Source organism: Macrotis lagotis, chromosome 7, assembly GCF_037893015.1.
Source record: "Macrotis lagotis isolate mMagLag1 chromosome 7, bilby.v1.9.chrom.fasta, whole genome shotgun sequence".
NCBI classification, from domain to species: Eukaryota; Metazoa; Chordata; class Mammalia; order Peramelemorphia; family Peramelidae; genus Macrotis; species Macrotis lagotis.
In genome coordinates this window covers 36,730,494-36,746,467 of record NC_133664.1, presented here as the reverse complement: position 1 = coordinate 36,746,467, position 15,974 = coordinate 36,730,494, and positions in this window count along the sequence as shown.

Below are 15,974 nucleotides of genomic sequence, written 5' to 3'. Positions count from 1 at the left end.
GGGAACAGTAATCAAGTTAACATTATCATGCCTGGAAATGATGTCAGTCAATTTCCTCATAGTTCCTCCCATTATCCCTGTGACCAGACCAAAACACCCTTCCTATATTATCTTCTCTTATTAGAATGCACCTCCTTTGTTCCCCAACGATTGAAAGTTCAAAGGATATGAACAGGTAATTTTAAAAGGAAAAAATCTACAGTATCAACAACAACAATAAGAAAAATGTTTCAAATGGCTAATAACTAGAGAAATATATAAAGAAAAGACATATATGTATAAGGAATTGATTTATATTTATAAAAATAGGTGCTATTCCCTATTTGATAAATGATAAAAGAGATGAAAAGGATGCTTTCAATAGAAGAATTCTGAGCTATTCACAACTATATGAAAAAATTCCCCAAATTATTAATAGTTAGAAAAATGCTAATTAAAACAATTCTGACAATATAAAATAGAAAAATGACTTTTATTGAAAGGGCCATAGGGAAATAGATACACCAATACAGTGCTGGTGTAGTTCTAAATTAGTCCAGTTTTTCTGGAAAGCAATTGGGAACAATACCCAAAAGTCATTGTGTATAGCAAATACCACTACTAAGCTAGAACCCCAAAAGATTTTTTTAAAAAGGGGGAAATGATTGATATGTGCAAAAATATTTATAATAGTTCTTTTTGTTATAGCAAAGAACTGGAAACTAAGAGGGTGGTCATCAATTGGGGAATGTCTTAACAAAGTATGGCATATTAATATAATAGAGCACGCTTGTACTGTAAGAAATAGTGAAAGGGGTGGTTTTGGAGCATCCTGGGAAATCTTGTACGAAATGATACAGAATGCAGTGAGAAGAACCAGGATAATAATTTATATAACAACAGCAATAATACCATAAAGAACCCTCTGAAAGATTTAAGAACTCTGATCAATGCAGTGACCATGCAGGAAGCATGTTACTCACACTCTGACAGAGAAGTGATGGACTCAAGATATAGAATAAGACATATTTTCAGAAATGACCAATATAGGAATTTGTTTTCTTTCTATGCATATTTTAGGAACACTTTGTTTTCCTTCCTTTTGTCCTAACTTCCTTCCTTCCTTCCTTCCTTCCTTCCTTCCTTCCTTCCTTCCTTCCTCTGTCTCCATCTGTCTCTCTCTTCTGTCTCTCTTTCTTTTTCTTTCTCTCTTCTCTCTATCTCTCTGTTTCTCTCTCCTGACTGTCTGTCTGTCTGTCTGTCTCTGTCTCTGTCTCTCTTTCCTGTCTTCTACTGTCTGTTTCTCTGTCTCTGTCTCTTTTTCTTTCTCTCTTCTGTCTCTATCTCTGTTTCTCTCTCCTGTCTCTCTCCTGACTGTCTCCTCTCTCTCTCTCTCTCTCTCTCTCTCTCTCTCTCTCTCTCTCTCCTCTCTTCCTTTCCTAGACTTTCTGATCATAGATCTAGAGACCATTTTGTCCAATTCCTTTATATGATCCTAAGATTCATTTACTCAGTGAAAATTTACTGAGTGCCATATATCTATACATACACATTCACATCTCTCTCACTGTGCTAGCCACTGGAGAGGGAGGCACTGGGGAGGATGAACAAAAGAACAATGAGCCATGGTCTCTGTCCTTATGAAGCTTAAACTTTCATAAATATAGATCTGAACTAGGACTGTGGGAAAGTCAGCCAGGGCAAAGCATGATCTAAGAAGCCTGACAAGAATTATCGACTCAGAGTTTAGATCATTAGTTTCTAGACCATAATTCAACTGTAGACATACTTATTAGTACTTACCTTATCCTATGCAAGACAAGTGTAATGTGCTTCCCAACATAATCTGCTTTATTTACTTTGAGCTCAAGCAGAAGGACTAAAATGAGGTAAGAACAATTCTTAGATTTGTGAATAGTCTTTTTCTTCAGTATTCTTTCTGGAGACCAACTCTCTTGGTAAAGTCTCCTTTGATCCGTTAGCAGATAGAGCCTCATTCTGCTGAGCCTTGTTCCAGAGTGGTTTGGAATTCAAGGATTGGTGTGTTTAAATCAATGGAAAAATCCAACCCTGGGAGTTCTAATCAAAGTGGAAAACCTAAAATAAATAATCATTCATAGGAACAAAAAGCTAACCAAAACCATGCCTCTCAGTTCATTCTCCCCCCATCCCTTTGTGCCCAGAGGCTGTAAAATCACAATAATGAGTATAAATATTTAGTTGGCAATAAATATTAGCTATCCTTCCAATTTTATAATTTAGAATTGGTAGGAATTTGTTCTTTATTGAACCATAAAGAAAAAGAAAAATATAGATGATCCTAAAAGAAAGTCCCCTTTCCATGGCAATGTTTCCTTTTTTTCACTTTTTACTTCCAATTACAAATACATTTACTTACAGAAGGGCAGTAGGGTAGAGTGGAAAGAATGTTGGATTAGGAGTCTGAGCCCTTTGGTTTGAATCCCAGCTGGACTGCTTCTGGATTAAACTCCTAACAATTTTGTTTACTACCTACAGTTGTTTCTCCTTCATTGTCAAAGAAGACCATGATATTAGGGAGGTGATGCCATGACACATGAGGAAGCTATGCTAAGTCATCAGCCTCACTTTTTCTTCCAGAGTCTTTTGGGTCCAGTGGCCAGATAGGAATCAGGACAATTGGAGATGACTCTAGATTCAAGGTGATAAGTGACTTATCCAAGTTTAAATAGCTAGTAAGTGTCAAATGTCTGAGGCTGGACTCTAACTCAGGTCCTCCTGACTCCTGGGCCAGTGCTCTATCCACTGTACTACCTACCTGACCTATTACCTACACTATGAAGGCTGAAGTAGGTCTAATGTCCATTTCTGGGTCTCTGTTTCAATTACAAAATGAAGGGATTGAACCAGTGAACCTCTGTGGTCCCTTTTAGCTCCAAGAATCTCTGAGCCTTGATTTCCTCATGTGAAAAAGGAGGATTTGAGGTAGATTATTTCAAAGAACCCTCCTGGTTCTAATATGACATGATTATTTTCCTTTGAAGGATTCTTTCTTTTTATCAGTTGTTTTATATAACCACCAGTTAAATCTCATTTTCGTTACTGAATGGATTTCTCAGTGTTCTTCACATATTCCCAGTTCTACCAATCCCTGTTGACCTTCACCTGGAATTCAAAGAGCATGTGTGCTTTGGCAGTATTTCCTTATCTAGTGTTTTGCTTGTTGTTTTTTTATCTCTTGGTGGGAAGGATTGTGTGATTTTTGAAGTGGGAGGTAGAACTAGGGAGGATTAAAAAGTCAACAGCAGAACTCTACCAAAAATATTAAAGGCAAAAAATGAGACAAGCTTCTTCCCTACCCCCAAAATCATCCTTTTTGTTCTAACAGGAGGATGCAATTGTTTCACTCCTTTCTCCAAGACTCTATCTCAAGTCACTTTGCAATTGAACACATTTTAAAAACATTTTTAGAACATCTAGAAATTAAAATAAGTTACCAAGTAAATGCACTTAATTGGAATTTGAGGATTTAAAAAAACATACTGTGATGCTGGCTTCTGTTGGGGTCCCTTGAGCTTAGACATAAAACAGTCATCTGATTGTGTGGCACCACATCATTACTTCCTCATCCTTTGATGTATGGCATTCAATTAATCAATCCATGAGCAAGCATTTAGTAAGCAAGCAGCTACTAGATTTTTGAATTTGGTGCTGGATATTCAAAGACAAAAATGAAATAGTTCCTACCCTCAGGGAGCTTGCATTTTTGGAGGGTAAGGGGGTGGAGAGCTCATGACCTTTTACATATAAAGTATTTACAAAATAAAATCTGTTTAAAATAATAAGGCAGATACTAGCAATCAACAAGATCAGGAACGTTTTCTTGTAGGAGATGGTTTCGGAGTTAAAGTTGAAAGGAAATAAAAGATTCTAAGGAAGCAAAGATGAGGAAGGAATACATTCCAGACATAAGAGACAACTGGTAAAAAAGATGGGAAGATGGAATGTTGTTTTCAAGGATTAGTGAGAAGATTAGTTCTGTTCAATTGTGACGTTCAAGAACAAGGGTAATTAAAATATATTATAATTGTAAATATAGCAAAGTTAAAAAGGGATGTTAGGAACTATTTTGTGAAGAACATTTAACATCTCTAGCCAACTTGCAATAATGCTTCATTCCAGGAGAACCATGTCTACAACTATAAAGAGGAATGACTGATAAGGAGAAAGAGCCCTTCAGAGGAAGATGATCATGCTATATGTAAACCAGGAGGCTCTTTGAAATAATCTACCTTAGACCCTCATTTTTCACATGAGGAAATTGAGGCCGTGAAAAGTCATAGGTTCTTCGAGCTGTTTTATAATTTATAATCCCTGTTTTATAATTAATGAAATGGAGGTCTAGAAAAGATCGCTGAGTTTGCTACTGCCTCCCTAGAGTCTTCAAAGCATGAAGAGACAATACCTGGTTTACTTGATCTTCTTCCTTATGAATACGACCAGGGAAACCCTAGGTCAGAAGTTGGGGCTATCTTAACTTTTAGAATGGATGGGAGTGGAAAGAGGGAGAAAGTAAAAGAGAGAGAGGACATAGAGAGGACAGAGGAGACAGACAGACAGACACAGAATGTCTTGACTGGCATGGTCAAGCTGCTGTTTTCCAGCTCCTCAGATCCTTAGTTGTTCAAGCTATCTCAAATGTGGTCAGCCTCAGTATTTTGCCCTTTTCTACCAGTGGATAGAGCTCTGGGACTGGAGTCCAGAAGACCTGCGTTCAAATTCACTCTCAGACACTTACTAAATGTGTTACCTTGGGCAAGCCATTGAATCCTGTTTGCCTCAGTTTTCTCATCTGTAAAATGAACTGGAGGAACAAATGGTAAACCACTCTAGTGTCTTTGCCAAGAAAACCTCCATCAGAGTCACAGAGAGTTGACATGACTAGAACAACTGAACAACAATATCCTCCTGTTATCTCTTTCACTAGTTTGTGGCACATGCCTCTTTGTAATGTGAGTAGTCCTGCTGACTGGGGCCCAAGAGCTTTGGAGCTGAAGTTAGAAGGCCTAGATTCTGGGTTACTCTTGGCTGTCACTTGTTGGGTGACTTCAGGGAAATCAGTTAACCTTGTTGGGCCTCAATTTCTTCATCAGTAAAATCAGATCAATGAGACTTCAGGGGTTCTTAATCTTTTGTGTTTCCAAGGACTCCTTTGGAAGTCTGGTAAAATCTATGTATTCCTTCTTAGAATAGTGTATTTAAATGCCTAAGAATAAAATTCAGGGAATAACAAAGGAAACCAAAAATTAATAAAAGTAAAGATGTGAATTAAAACATGGATTCCAGGTTAAGAATCTTTGAACTAGAGAGGCAACAAGAAAGAATACTGGATAAAGAGTTGGTAGATTGGGGTTTGAATCTCAGCTCTGTGCTTACCACCCTGCGGCAAGTCATTTTCTGGCCTTTGGTTTCCTCATCTCTATAATGTTTATGTTACTCTGCAGCTCCAAGATGCTAGCTTTGGATTGGTGACTCTTCCAGATGAAGATAGAAGGAAGACAGCTCTATTTTTTATATCTTTTCTAGGTCCCATAGTGTATTGGTAATGCTGAAAGTTAGGGGGAAAGTCACCTTCCATCTCCTACATTTGTCTGGGAAATCATTAGGTGAGAACAAGGCAGCTATCCCAACCCCACCCTTGTCATTTTTTACTGAAGATCCTTTTGTGTGACTGTGACTGCACTTGGAGTCTGATGGAGCATTGGTTTCTCTGACAGCTCTCACAGATAAAATCAAGACTTTGTCATATAAATTGAACAATTTAGACAGATCCTCAACCACGATGGAATGAATGTTGGTGAGGAAGCCTGGAGGGAGGATTCTTAGAAAATTAGAGCTCAGTCTTTCTTTCCTCTTCCCTTCTCTTAAATCTGATATTGAACAATTTATCAGCTTTGCGATTAAGAGAGAGATTTGGGGGAAAATCGAATTTGAGCCCAGAACATGCAAGTGTTTGTCATCCTGAGCTATCTTTGGACTGGTGAGTCTCCTTGGCTTATGACATTTATTTCCCTAACACTAAGTTGGAGGATTTGAAGAATCCCTTCTGAATTCAGAGAATGAATTGCCTCCTGGCTACAAAAACTTCAATAAGCCGGTCTGCCTTGGATGGATTTATTGCTTCTCTTTTAAAGAGACCAAACCACTTTCACACAGGTGACATTGTTTCATTTATACTCCTTTCATCCTTATGAAGAAGAGAAAGGTAACTGTGGTCTGGCAGAGGATTCCCAGGGCGGGCAGGACTCACACAATTCTGTTATTGTTGCATGATTGACCCCTCCTCTGGGGATGGGTCTCCATGTGTTTCTCAGGACTTGATCTTAGCACCTTATCCTTGGAAGTCATCACTGATGATAAAGAGTTAGTATTTACAAGGCTTTTTAATTTTAAAAATATTTTACATACACTGTTTCACCTGATTCGTCCTACTTCCCTGTGAGGAGATGCCCTTATTATCCTCATTTTACAAACAGAAATCTGATGTTCAGTGAGGTTGTGACTTGCTCAGGGTTAACAACCAGTAAGGTAGGGTTTGAACCCAGGTCTTTCCATCCCATTTTTTTTTTTTTTTAGTTTTTGCAAGGCAATAGGGTTAAGTGGCTTGCCCAAGGCCACACAGCTAGGTAATTATTAAGTGTCTGAGCCTGGATTTGAACTCAGGTACTCCTGAATCCAGGGCCAGTGCTCCATCCACTGCACCACCTAGCTGCCCCCTCCATCCCACTTTCTAAGCAGAGCAACACATAAGGTACAGCCTACTTTCATGTACTAGATATTTTTCCATTATACTGGGTGTCACCTACAGTTGTGATTTTTTTATAGGTTCATAAATCAGGAAGGGTCTTTTAGAGTCTAATCTCCTCAGTTTACAGAGAAAGAAACTGAGGCCACAAGCAAGTTAGGTGAATTCTCTAAGGTCAAGGTGATGATGATGTTTGTCCTTCATTCTAGAAGACCTCAACATTTGGGAGGTGATGTCATGACAAGCACATGAATTGTATTTAAGTGATTGGGGGCTGGGGAGGGCTGTGCTAAATGCCCAGCCTCACTTTCTACTCCAGAACCTTCTTGGTCCAGTGGCCAGATATGAATCAGGAAGATTGGTGATGGCCCTGACGCCTCTAGTGTCAGATGTCTGAGGCTGGATCTGAACTCCTGTCCTCCTGACTCCAAGGTGCTCTATCTGTTGTGCCACCTAGCTGCTCATAAATTAATGTGTCAGAAGTGGGAGAACAGGAATTTGAATCCAGCCTCAGACACTGGATACTTACTAGTTGTGTGACCTTGGCCAAGTCCCAACACTGATCACCTCGCATCCAAGACCATCTCTAGTTGGCCTGACTTGGAGTAGAAAGTGAGACTAGAGACTAAGCATAGGTCCTCCCACCCCCAATCCAATTCACATGCTTATCATGACATCACCTCGATGATATCAAGGTTGTCTTCAAGAATGAAAGACAAAACATTATCATTGATTCATCCCTAAGGTCACAGGAGAAGTAAATGACAAAGCCTGACTTCAAACCCTGGAGTTCTTTTGACTCCAGAACCATGTTTCTTGGATTCTCTGATTCAAAGAATTATAATGTCACTGGTTGACTATCATAGTTTAACAGGTAGATTTAAGTTCTATTAAATCACTGCAGAATCCCCTTAATGAGCTCTACAATCACTTAAAAAGGACTCAGCCTAGTCATCTACATGGACATACAAAATGGATGAAGAATGCACATCTCCCAGATTTTGACTAGAGTGGTTCACCTAGTTAATCAATCCTTCAACCCATGAACCTTGGACAAGTCCCTCAGACTGACAAGGGAGCTTGCCCCCCCAATCCATTAGGGGGTAGAAATCAATCTTAACCATCTCAAGCTGATTTCCCATAGGATAATTGACTTCAACCCTGAAGCAAAATGCCTAGCATTTGAAAGAAAAATCTTAGGTCAAATCAGAACCCTCTTGGAAACTTCTTTTTCTCAAAAATAAAAAAAAAAAAGCTTTGGCTTCATCAAAATAGAAAAAATAATCATTGCCTTTCCAGTCAAGCAAGGGATTACAAAGAGCAGCCAAAGCCCACCTTTCTGGAAACTCAGGAGATCTGAGACTTGAAACAGAAGGGAGAGGAAAGAGGCACTAGACAATGGTTCTGAAACATCCAGAGACAGACTTGTTAATATTCATGGATGCAAATGAACACCTCCACGAAATTGTGTTAATCTGAAGGTTTGAATTTTTCCTGTATGAAATCTATTTTTCTGGGGTTTGGGGTGCCCCAGAGGTACTTTTTCTATCTGTGATTCACCTGAAACTGGTCCCAGGAAACCAACTGGGACCAAGGTTTCAAATTTTTCTTTCAACAGCTGAACTAGGGCAGTAATTTGACTTTCTACACTGGGGCCAAGTCCCTTTGTTGAGATGGGGTGAGAGGGATTGTCTTCCAGCCAGGGCTCTTATCTTTCATCTGGTGCCTTTACCAAGGCTGGCTCAGTGACTGCCCAAGAAACAAGAAAAGGATGGGGAGTGTCAACATTGTCCTCTACTTGGGCTCAGGTGCTAGAGAAGAAGCCAAGGGAAAATAACAGCTCTCTATTTCACTGACATTATGTGTCTGAAATACTAGTGCTTCTTGAGTAGTGTGGGTAGTACAGATCTCTGTCACTTCAAAGGATTTAATAAAGGGGCGATAGTTGACTTTGCCTAATGGGAGGATTTGAGGTCTCCGAAGCAGAATAAACTGTCAGAGATGCCTCTTGGAAACACAATTCTATCCATGTGTTCAGAGTCTCCTTGCCTACAATCTTGTCATGAGCTGAGAAGTCAGAGTAGTCAAATTTAAACTGTACTTTTTAAAAGTCACCCTCCAGCTGCGAGATCCTCAGTTCTGAAATCAAATTCAGATTCTTCTAGACATTCAAGATTTTTCACAATCTAGCACAATACTCTGCTTCAAGTCTTTTCAACTAACAAGTCTTGACTCAGTGCAAAGAAATTGAGAGTCAGCTATACAAACATGCATACAAATACATTTGTATGTGTATTTAAATACACAGGGACAAATGAAACAAATACAAAATCAGGACTGGACTTAGAGTGCCAGAAAGGGCTTGGAATTTTCATTTGCTTTATACCTGAACCTTCTTTTACAGTTTCTCTGCCAGTTAGATTGCATGCTCCTTGAAGGCAAGGATTGTCTGAATTTTTTCTAATTCTAACCCCAGCACTTAGCATAGTGCTTTGCATGCAGTAAGCATTTAATAATTGGTTTTTCATTCATTCACTGAAAGGACTGAAAAACTTCTACTAGGACCATCCTTCATTGAACATGAGTTTTGGATGTTTCTAAACCCAACTTTTCTGGAGAAGGGTCAAGAGCACCTGTTTTCAGTACATGACCTAAGAGCAGAAGGAATAACAAATACAGAACCTTGATACAGAAGAGGACTTGATTTTGACTTCTGCTACTTCCATGAATTATTTGAATGTCCATTTAGAAAGAAGCTTACCTTTCTAGTAACCCCAAGTTTGTTTACCTTTTAGGGGAGTCCAAACCACTGTGTACTGCTTTGAGTCTAAAAGGCAATAAGAGACATGGGGTAAAGGCTGGACTCAGTAGAATTGCCTCTTTAGCAACACCAAATTTATTTTCCACATGAAGATGATCAAGCCCTTAGAGTCTATATGGAAAGTCTGTGTGGAAACTTTTCTAGGTAGAGAAAAACGAGCTAAAAAATCCAATTTTGGCAAGATCTTCTCAAGGTTAGATTCAGTCTGCATGAAACCATAGTTTGAACTTCTCAGATACAGATTATGACTAAAATGAAGGTATGAAACTAAATGAGCTTAAAGGACCCTTCTAATGCTAAATCTTTACCAAATTCAATGGGGTTTCCCATGATCTTCATTCTGAAACCTTGTTCTCAAGAAATTTCTGAGCTAATCAGGGGACAGGGTTGGTGGACATAACAAAGGAGAATGGGATAAGTGAAAAAGAAAAGAATGGGCCAAGTGCTATGAGGAATATGAAGAGGGAGAGAGATCCATTTCACATGAAGGGATGAAGGAATACTACACAAAAGAAGAGGGCACTGGTTTGAGTCTGGAAGACCAGGGAAGGAACTACTTCAACAGATGGAGATGAATGGGAGAGGAATCCATGAACAGCCTATTTCCCATGGCTCCCAGCTCTCGCATTCTTCATTGTCCCATAAACATGTTATGCTCATTTCCATTTTTACCTTTATGCCTTCATTCCTTTATTCACCTTATTCTCTTTTCTTGAATGCCTTCTCTCTTTCTCCTTTTACCAATGGAAATCCTTTACATATTTTGAAGCCTTACTTCCATGAAGTTTTCTAACTATTGACTCATTTCATTTTGTAGAATATTAACACTAGAAGGGACCTTACAGGTCATCAAAATTGTGCCCATTTTATAAATAATAAAAGTCATACCCTCAAAGAGGTAGTGATTTGCTCAGGATCACTCAACAATAATGTAGCTGAGTCAATATTAGCCCCTATTTCTCTGGACTCCCATTTCTAGGCACTTTCCATTATACTTGACTACTTCTGAACGCCCATGTAGCACTTAACCTAGTATTTTTTTCTCCCATAAAGTCACTTTTAACTTCTTTAATTATTTAATACCTGTTTTAGTCATCCTATGTATATCTAAGGGCTTAGATTCCCTTTGGCAGAAAACTAATTTAGGGTTGCTAGAAAAGTAGCTTCTTACATTCCCATGAGTCTTACTTTCATCCCTCAGCTATTATCATGTAGACAAGGAGTTCTTAACCTGGGATCCAGGTCTGTGGATAGACAGAAATGAAGCTGCCCCTTCCCTCAAGTGGCAACAACTAGGTCAATGATAGATTTCCTTCAGAAGCATATAGCAGAAGCAGACAAAAATGAATTCACTCAGCCCAAGAAGACAGGATGTGGACAAACATCCTTGACCCTGATCTCTTAGGAAGTATAATTCTAGCTTGAACGTAACCTAATTATAAAAGACCAAAGATTTCCTGGGAAGCATCAGCTTTGGGGATTGCCTTCTGGGTGACCTTAAGTTCAAAAATTCCTTAGGTTCAGAGTCTAGTGATTAGGGCTTCTGAAAAAGGAAGAAGATTTTCTTAGCATTTTTGCCTCTTGGAGAAAGAAGAGTTTCATGGCCCTAGCAGCAGATGAGTGGGAAAGGAAATCTCTGACTTGGACAACCAAGGGACCTGAGCATGACTCCACCCCACCATTCTAGGGTGTGATTCAGATAACATGGGTCCTGTGGGAAGGGGTATTCTTAACAATCTCCAAATAGAATTGCCTTTCAGAGGAAGTATATGGGCTATTTGAATGTTTTGTGTGTTTTCTGAAGCTAGTGATGTGCTTCTGTGAGTCCTTGGAGGGTCTTTTTGTGTAGAGGAAACCTAGCAACAACTAAAACTAAGTTCTGCTTGGAAAGGTCTTGGAGTTAACTCCAGGTTGAAGTACAATGGGCGGAGAGAGAAACCATCTATTTTGACAATAGGCCCTAGGATTATATCTGATCCATGTTGGTCCATGATCTTGGGTGGATAGCCAGGGCAGGTGATTTAATCTCTCATTGTCTCCTCTCTACTAGAAGACTGTTTCAGACAGGTTTCCCATCTGTATTGCTTTGGAGTGAGGGGTGGAAGAAGGGGACAATGGTCATTTCCACACTGGAAGTTATAAGCTGACAATAATAATAAAAATGCAAATGATGGAGATTATGATAATTTATACATTTAGAGTGTATTTATGTATGTATATACACACATTCACATATATGTGTTTGCATGTATATATACACACACATTTACTAGATGTGGGTACAGGGGGAGTAGTACAGGGGAATGTGGGTCTCCAGTTTGGAGGAACAGGTTTGTATTCTGTTCTCTGTAGCATTCCTTTATAAAGCTAATTGATGTTGACTGAACCTGGACTACTAATCACTAGAGGATATCATTGAAGAAAAGGAGATACTAACTGTAAGTGGGGGCAATCAGATGGGAGAATGGATAGAGTGCTGAACCTGGAGTCAAGAAGACTCATCCTCCTTTGTTCAAATCTAGACTCAGACATATACTTGCTGTGTGATCCTTGACAAGTCACTTGTTTGCCTCAGTTTCCTCATCTGTAAGATGAACAGGGGAAGGAAATGGCAAAACACAAATCAAAATGACTGAGCAACAACAACAAAAAACTATCACTAACCATTGATATTGAGAGCACACTAGAATTAGGATTTAAAACATCAGAGAAAGCATCAGAGAAAAGCCTCATTATCTATCAGAATCCTGACTGGGGAGCAAAAGGTACTATTACCTTTGGGAACTCAACCTGTCAGTGTGAGCCTGGGATAAGGATTCCATTCTTTATAAAGATTGTATGAAATTAATTAATGCCAATATTCCTGGAACCCATACCAAAAAGCCACCTCTAGTTGTATCTAGGGAATGTTGCTGGTCCATTCCCTGATGAATCTCTACTGCATCCACAGCCCAGCCAAAGTGAGAAATCATCAATCAAATTTATAACTGTTTGGTCTTCACAGTCTAGTAGGTCCTGGCATTTCTCAGTGGAGCTCTTTGGCATATGTAGTCTGAGTAGTGGCATTTTTCCTGTTGTCCTGAGCCCAAACATCTCTGGTGCCTATCCTCAGATCACCCCAACATTCACCCTCACTCTTTCTAGCCTCTGGAGACCTTCTTGTTCTCTTTGCCTACTCACAGAGGTCTCTGCACATTGGGAGATGTTGGGTGATTGTGGGCTCACACTCAACCTTCTGGGAAACAAAGTTCTGAGATTCCCCCTACTCATTGAAGAATCCTTTTCATTTCCATGTTTATAGGAATAAAACCACTTTACCCCCTACCCCCAGCATCATCTTAGGGGACTATATATCTACTCCACAGATTGTATATATCAGATGCCTATCATAAGTAGCAGGTCACGTCCTCTAACTAGATGACACGTTCTTAACTACACAACATGGTACTACTTCTGATATTACCAGGGATGGCAACACTGAGAACTTAATGAGGATTTTAAGATCTTTTCTAACAGCCACCATCTTATTTACAAAGATCAGAAAAAGAATCCTTTGGGGGTTTAGATATAATTGAAGTATACTTGGAATAACAGGGAATTTTCTGTCTCAAGTACACCAGACAACTGCTTTCATGAGATCTTGGGATCATAGGCTTTAGGTCAGCCAATTAACAAGCATTTACTAATGTCTACAATGTGCCAGACCTTGTGGGGATACAAAGAAAGGCAGGAACCAGTCCCTCTCTCCAGGCAGGAGTACGGGACCTGGAAAGGGCCTTAGCAGATCCTTCATGTGACAGGAAAGGAAACCAAGGCCCAGGGTGGGGTCCCACAGGTAGGAGGAAGTATCAGAGTTTGACTTCAAACTCAACTCCTCTTCCTGGATCCAATGATTTTCTCCATCTCTGTGTTCTTAAGTGTTGTTCTCCTAGTCCTTGAAAGGATTAGATTTAGGAAGCACTATGTGTTGTCAATTTATGTGCACTTTGGCTAGTTTACATGCAGTGAAGGGGCAAAGGAGTCAGAACTTCAGGACCCGAGTTCAAATTTGTGTCTGTGGGTAGGTCACTTATCTCCACATACCTTAGTTTCACCAACTGTAAAATGGAGATAATAATAGTGTCTACTTCCCAGCGTTGTTGTGAAGATCAAATGAGATAATATTTGGAAAGGGTTTAGCACAGTGTTTGAATCAGAATAGATTCTTGGTAAAGGCTTGTTTATTTCCCTCCTTCCTTCCTTGCTTCTTTTCTTTCCTCTTCCCTCCCTCCTTTCCTTCCTTCCTTTCTGTATATTCTGCACAAAATAAAAATGTGCACTCTCCTACTTTTTTTGTTTTTGGTTTCACAAGGCAGGGCCTTGTAAGTGAAAAAGAGATTGTCTTCATTTTGGAAGGAGATTAGGTATGAAGACCTTATATGGGTGAAAGAAGTCCCTTTTTGTTTTGTTTTGATCTCTTCTGACCCTCACAGGAGAGAATTCTCCCTTTAAAAACAACAAGAGACACATTTTAAAATGGTTCTTGAGGACCAGTAAGAAGAGCTGGGCATGGATTGTAAAGAAGTCCGTCTAGTAGGTTTCTGGAGAGGCTTTTTTTTTTTAAAGATTTGCAAGGCAGTGGGGTTAAGTGGCTTGCCCAAGGCCACACGGCTAGGTAATTATTTAGTGTCTGAGGTTGGATTTGAACCCAGGTACTCCTGACTCCAGGGCTGGTGCTCTATCCACTGCGTCACCTAGCTGCCCCTTGACCCAGATCCACTTGAGTTTGTATAGAAAGAGGATCCCAGGCCAGGTGAGACAGGAGACACATAACCTTCCCCACTGGGGTTGGGATGGTCTTGGAAGGGAGAAAGATTCTTTCTCCAGATGCTGATGCCCTCAAAGCTTTGCAACTAGCTAGAAGGCAAGCTCCTTGAGGAACCTGACAGTTCCATTGATATTTTTATCTTTTCAAGGTGCTTAATAAATTCTTGCTGTTTAGTTGATTGATTATCAGACAGATTTGGTAGGAATCACTGATTCCTAGCATCTTTTTTCTCTACAATGCTTTAGAGTCTAGTTTTAACTCTCTTTGACCTCCTGAGGGTGTCGAAGGGAAATCAGAAATTTAGTAGAATTCAATTTGTTTTGCAGAGGTCAAAGTAAGAGTGCTCAGACTTTGTTCAATTTAATACAAAAGAAGCAGATAACTTCCTCTAAGAAAAACCCCTGGCTAATTTTCAGTTTTCAAGAAATTGCCCAAGGAACATAGACTTCTGTTTCTCATCTTAATTGTTGAATTTTGCAAATTGCACCAAGGAAAAGGATTTAAGCTACAATTGTATCTAGGTTTTAATATATATATATATGTGTATATATATACACATATATATTAAAATCCACTAAATTTTTTGGGAAGAGAAACAAAAAATGACTGTATCCTCTTTCAGTAATGGAGTCCTATCATTTGCTATTTCTGATTTCTGTATTTCAATAAACCTGCCCTCCAAAAAATGAACATTCTGAGGGAATTGAAGGCTCCGGATGAATAGGAAACAATATTGAAAAGCTTTTTAAAAAACTAAAGTTGCAAAAAACAAAAATAAAGTAGCACAAAATGTAATTGTATCTAATTACTCAATGTGCTAGTAGGTAGGTCTCTTATATATGTAGATCTACCAGTGAAACCTCATCATGACCTGGAAGAAATACAGAGTGTGTATCAAGACTATCAGGGGAGACCACAAACTCTAACAGTTTTTATCATACTCTAAGTATGGCATCAGTAGCCAAACAGTCAATCAACAAGCATCTATGTTTCTTCTGTTGCCAGGCAGAATGCAAAGATAAGAAATGCAATGGTCTGGTTCTCAAGGAGCTTACACTCTATTGGGGGATAATGCATGCATGTATGCATGTGTGTAAGTCAGGTAGAAGAAAGAAAAAAGACAGAGAACATGAAGAATCCCACATTTTTTAGACCATCCACAAACATCAGTTCAACTGTAAGAATTCTAACTGTGCTTTTAGAAGAACTGAGCCGGGTTTTTACTGGAATTTTCACTCGAATGATTAAAACCCTGTTACAATAATTTGCTCATTTAAACTTAGGCCAATATAATAACCTCTCTGGGGTAGGGGTTCTCTCCTCTATATTGAATAAAAAGTTATTATCACAATTGCTTGCTCTGAGCCCCAGGCTCAGGAATTAGAAAATTCCTAACATCCAGACAGAGGTTTGGTTTTCTCTATTTATATTTCTCTCTTCTTAATTCCAGGCCTCTTTTTTGTTGAGATAATATTCATATTTCTGCTAAATGAAAAGATGGTTTCAGTGGTTATCTTTGAGGCAAATAAAAGACTTGACAGAATTAGTCTTATCCTGTATTTAAGGACAATTAGAAATACCAA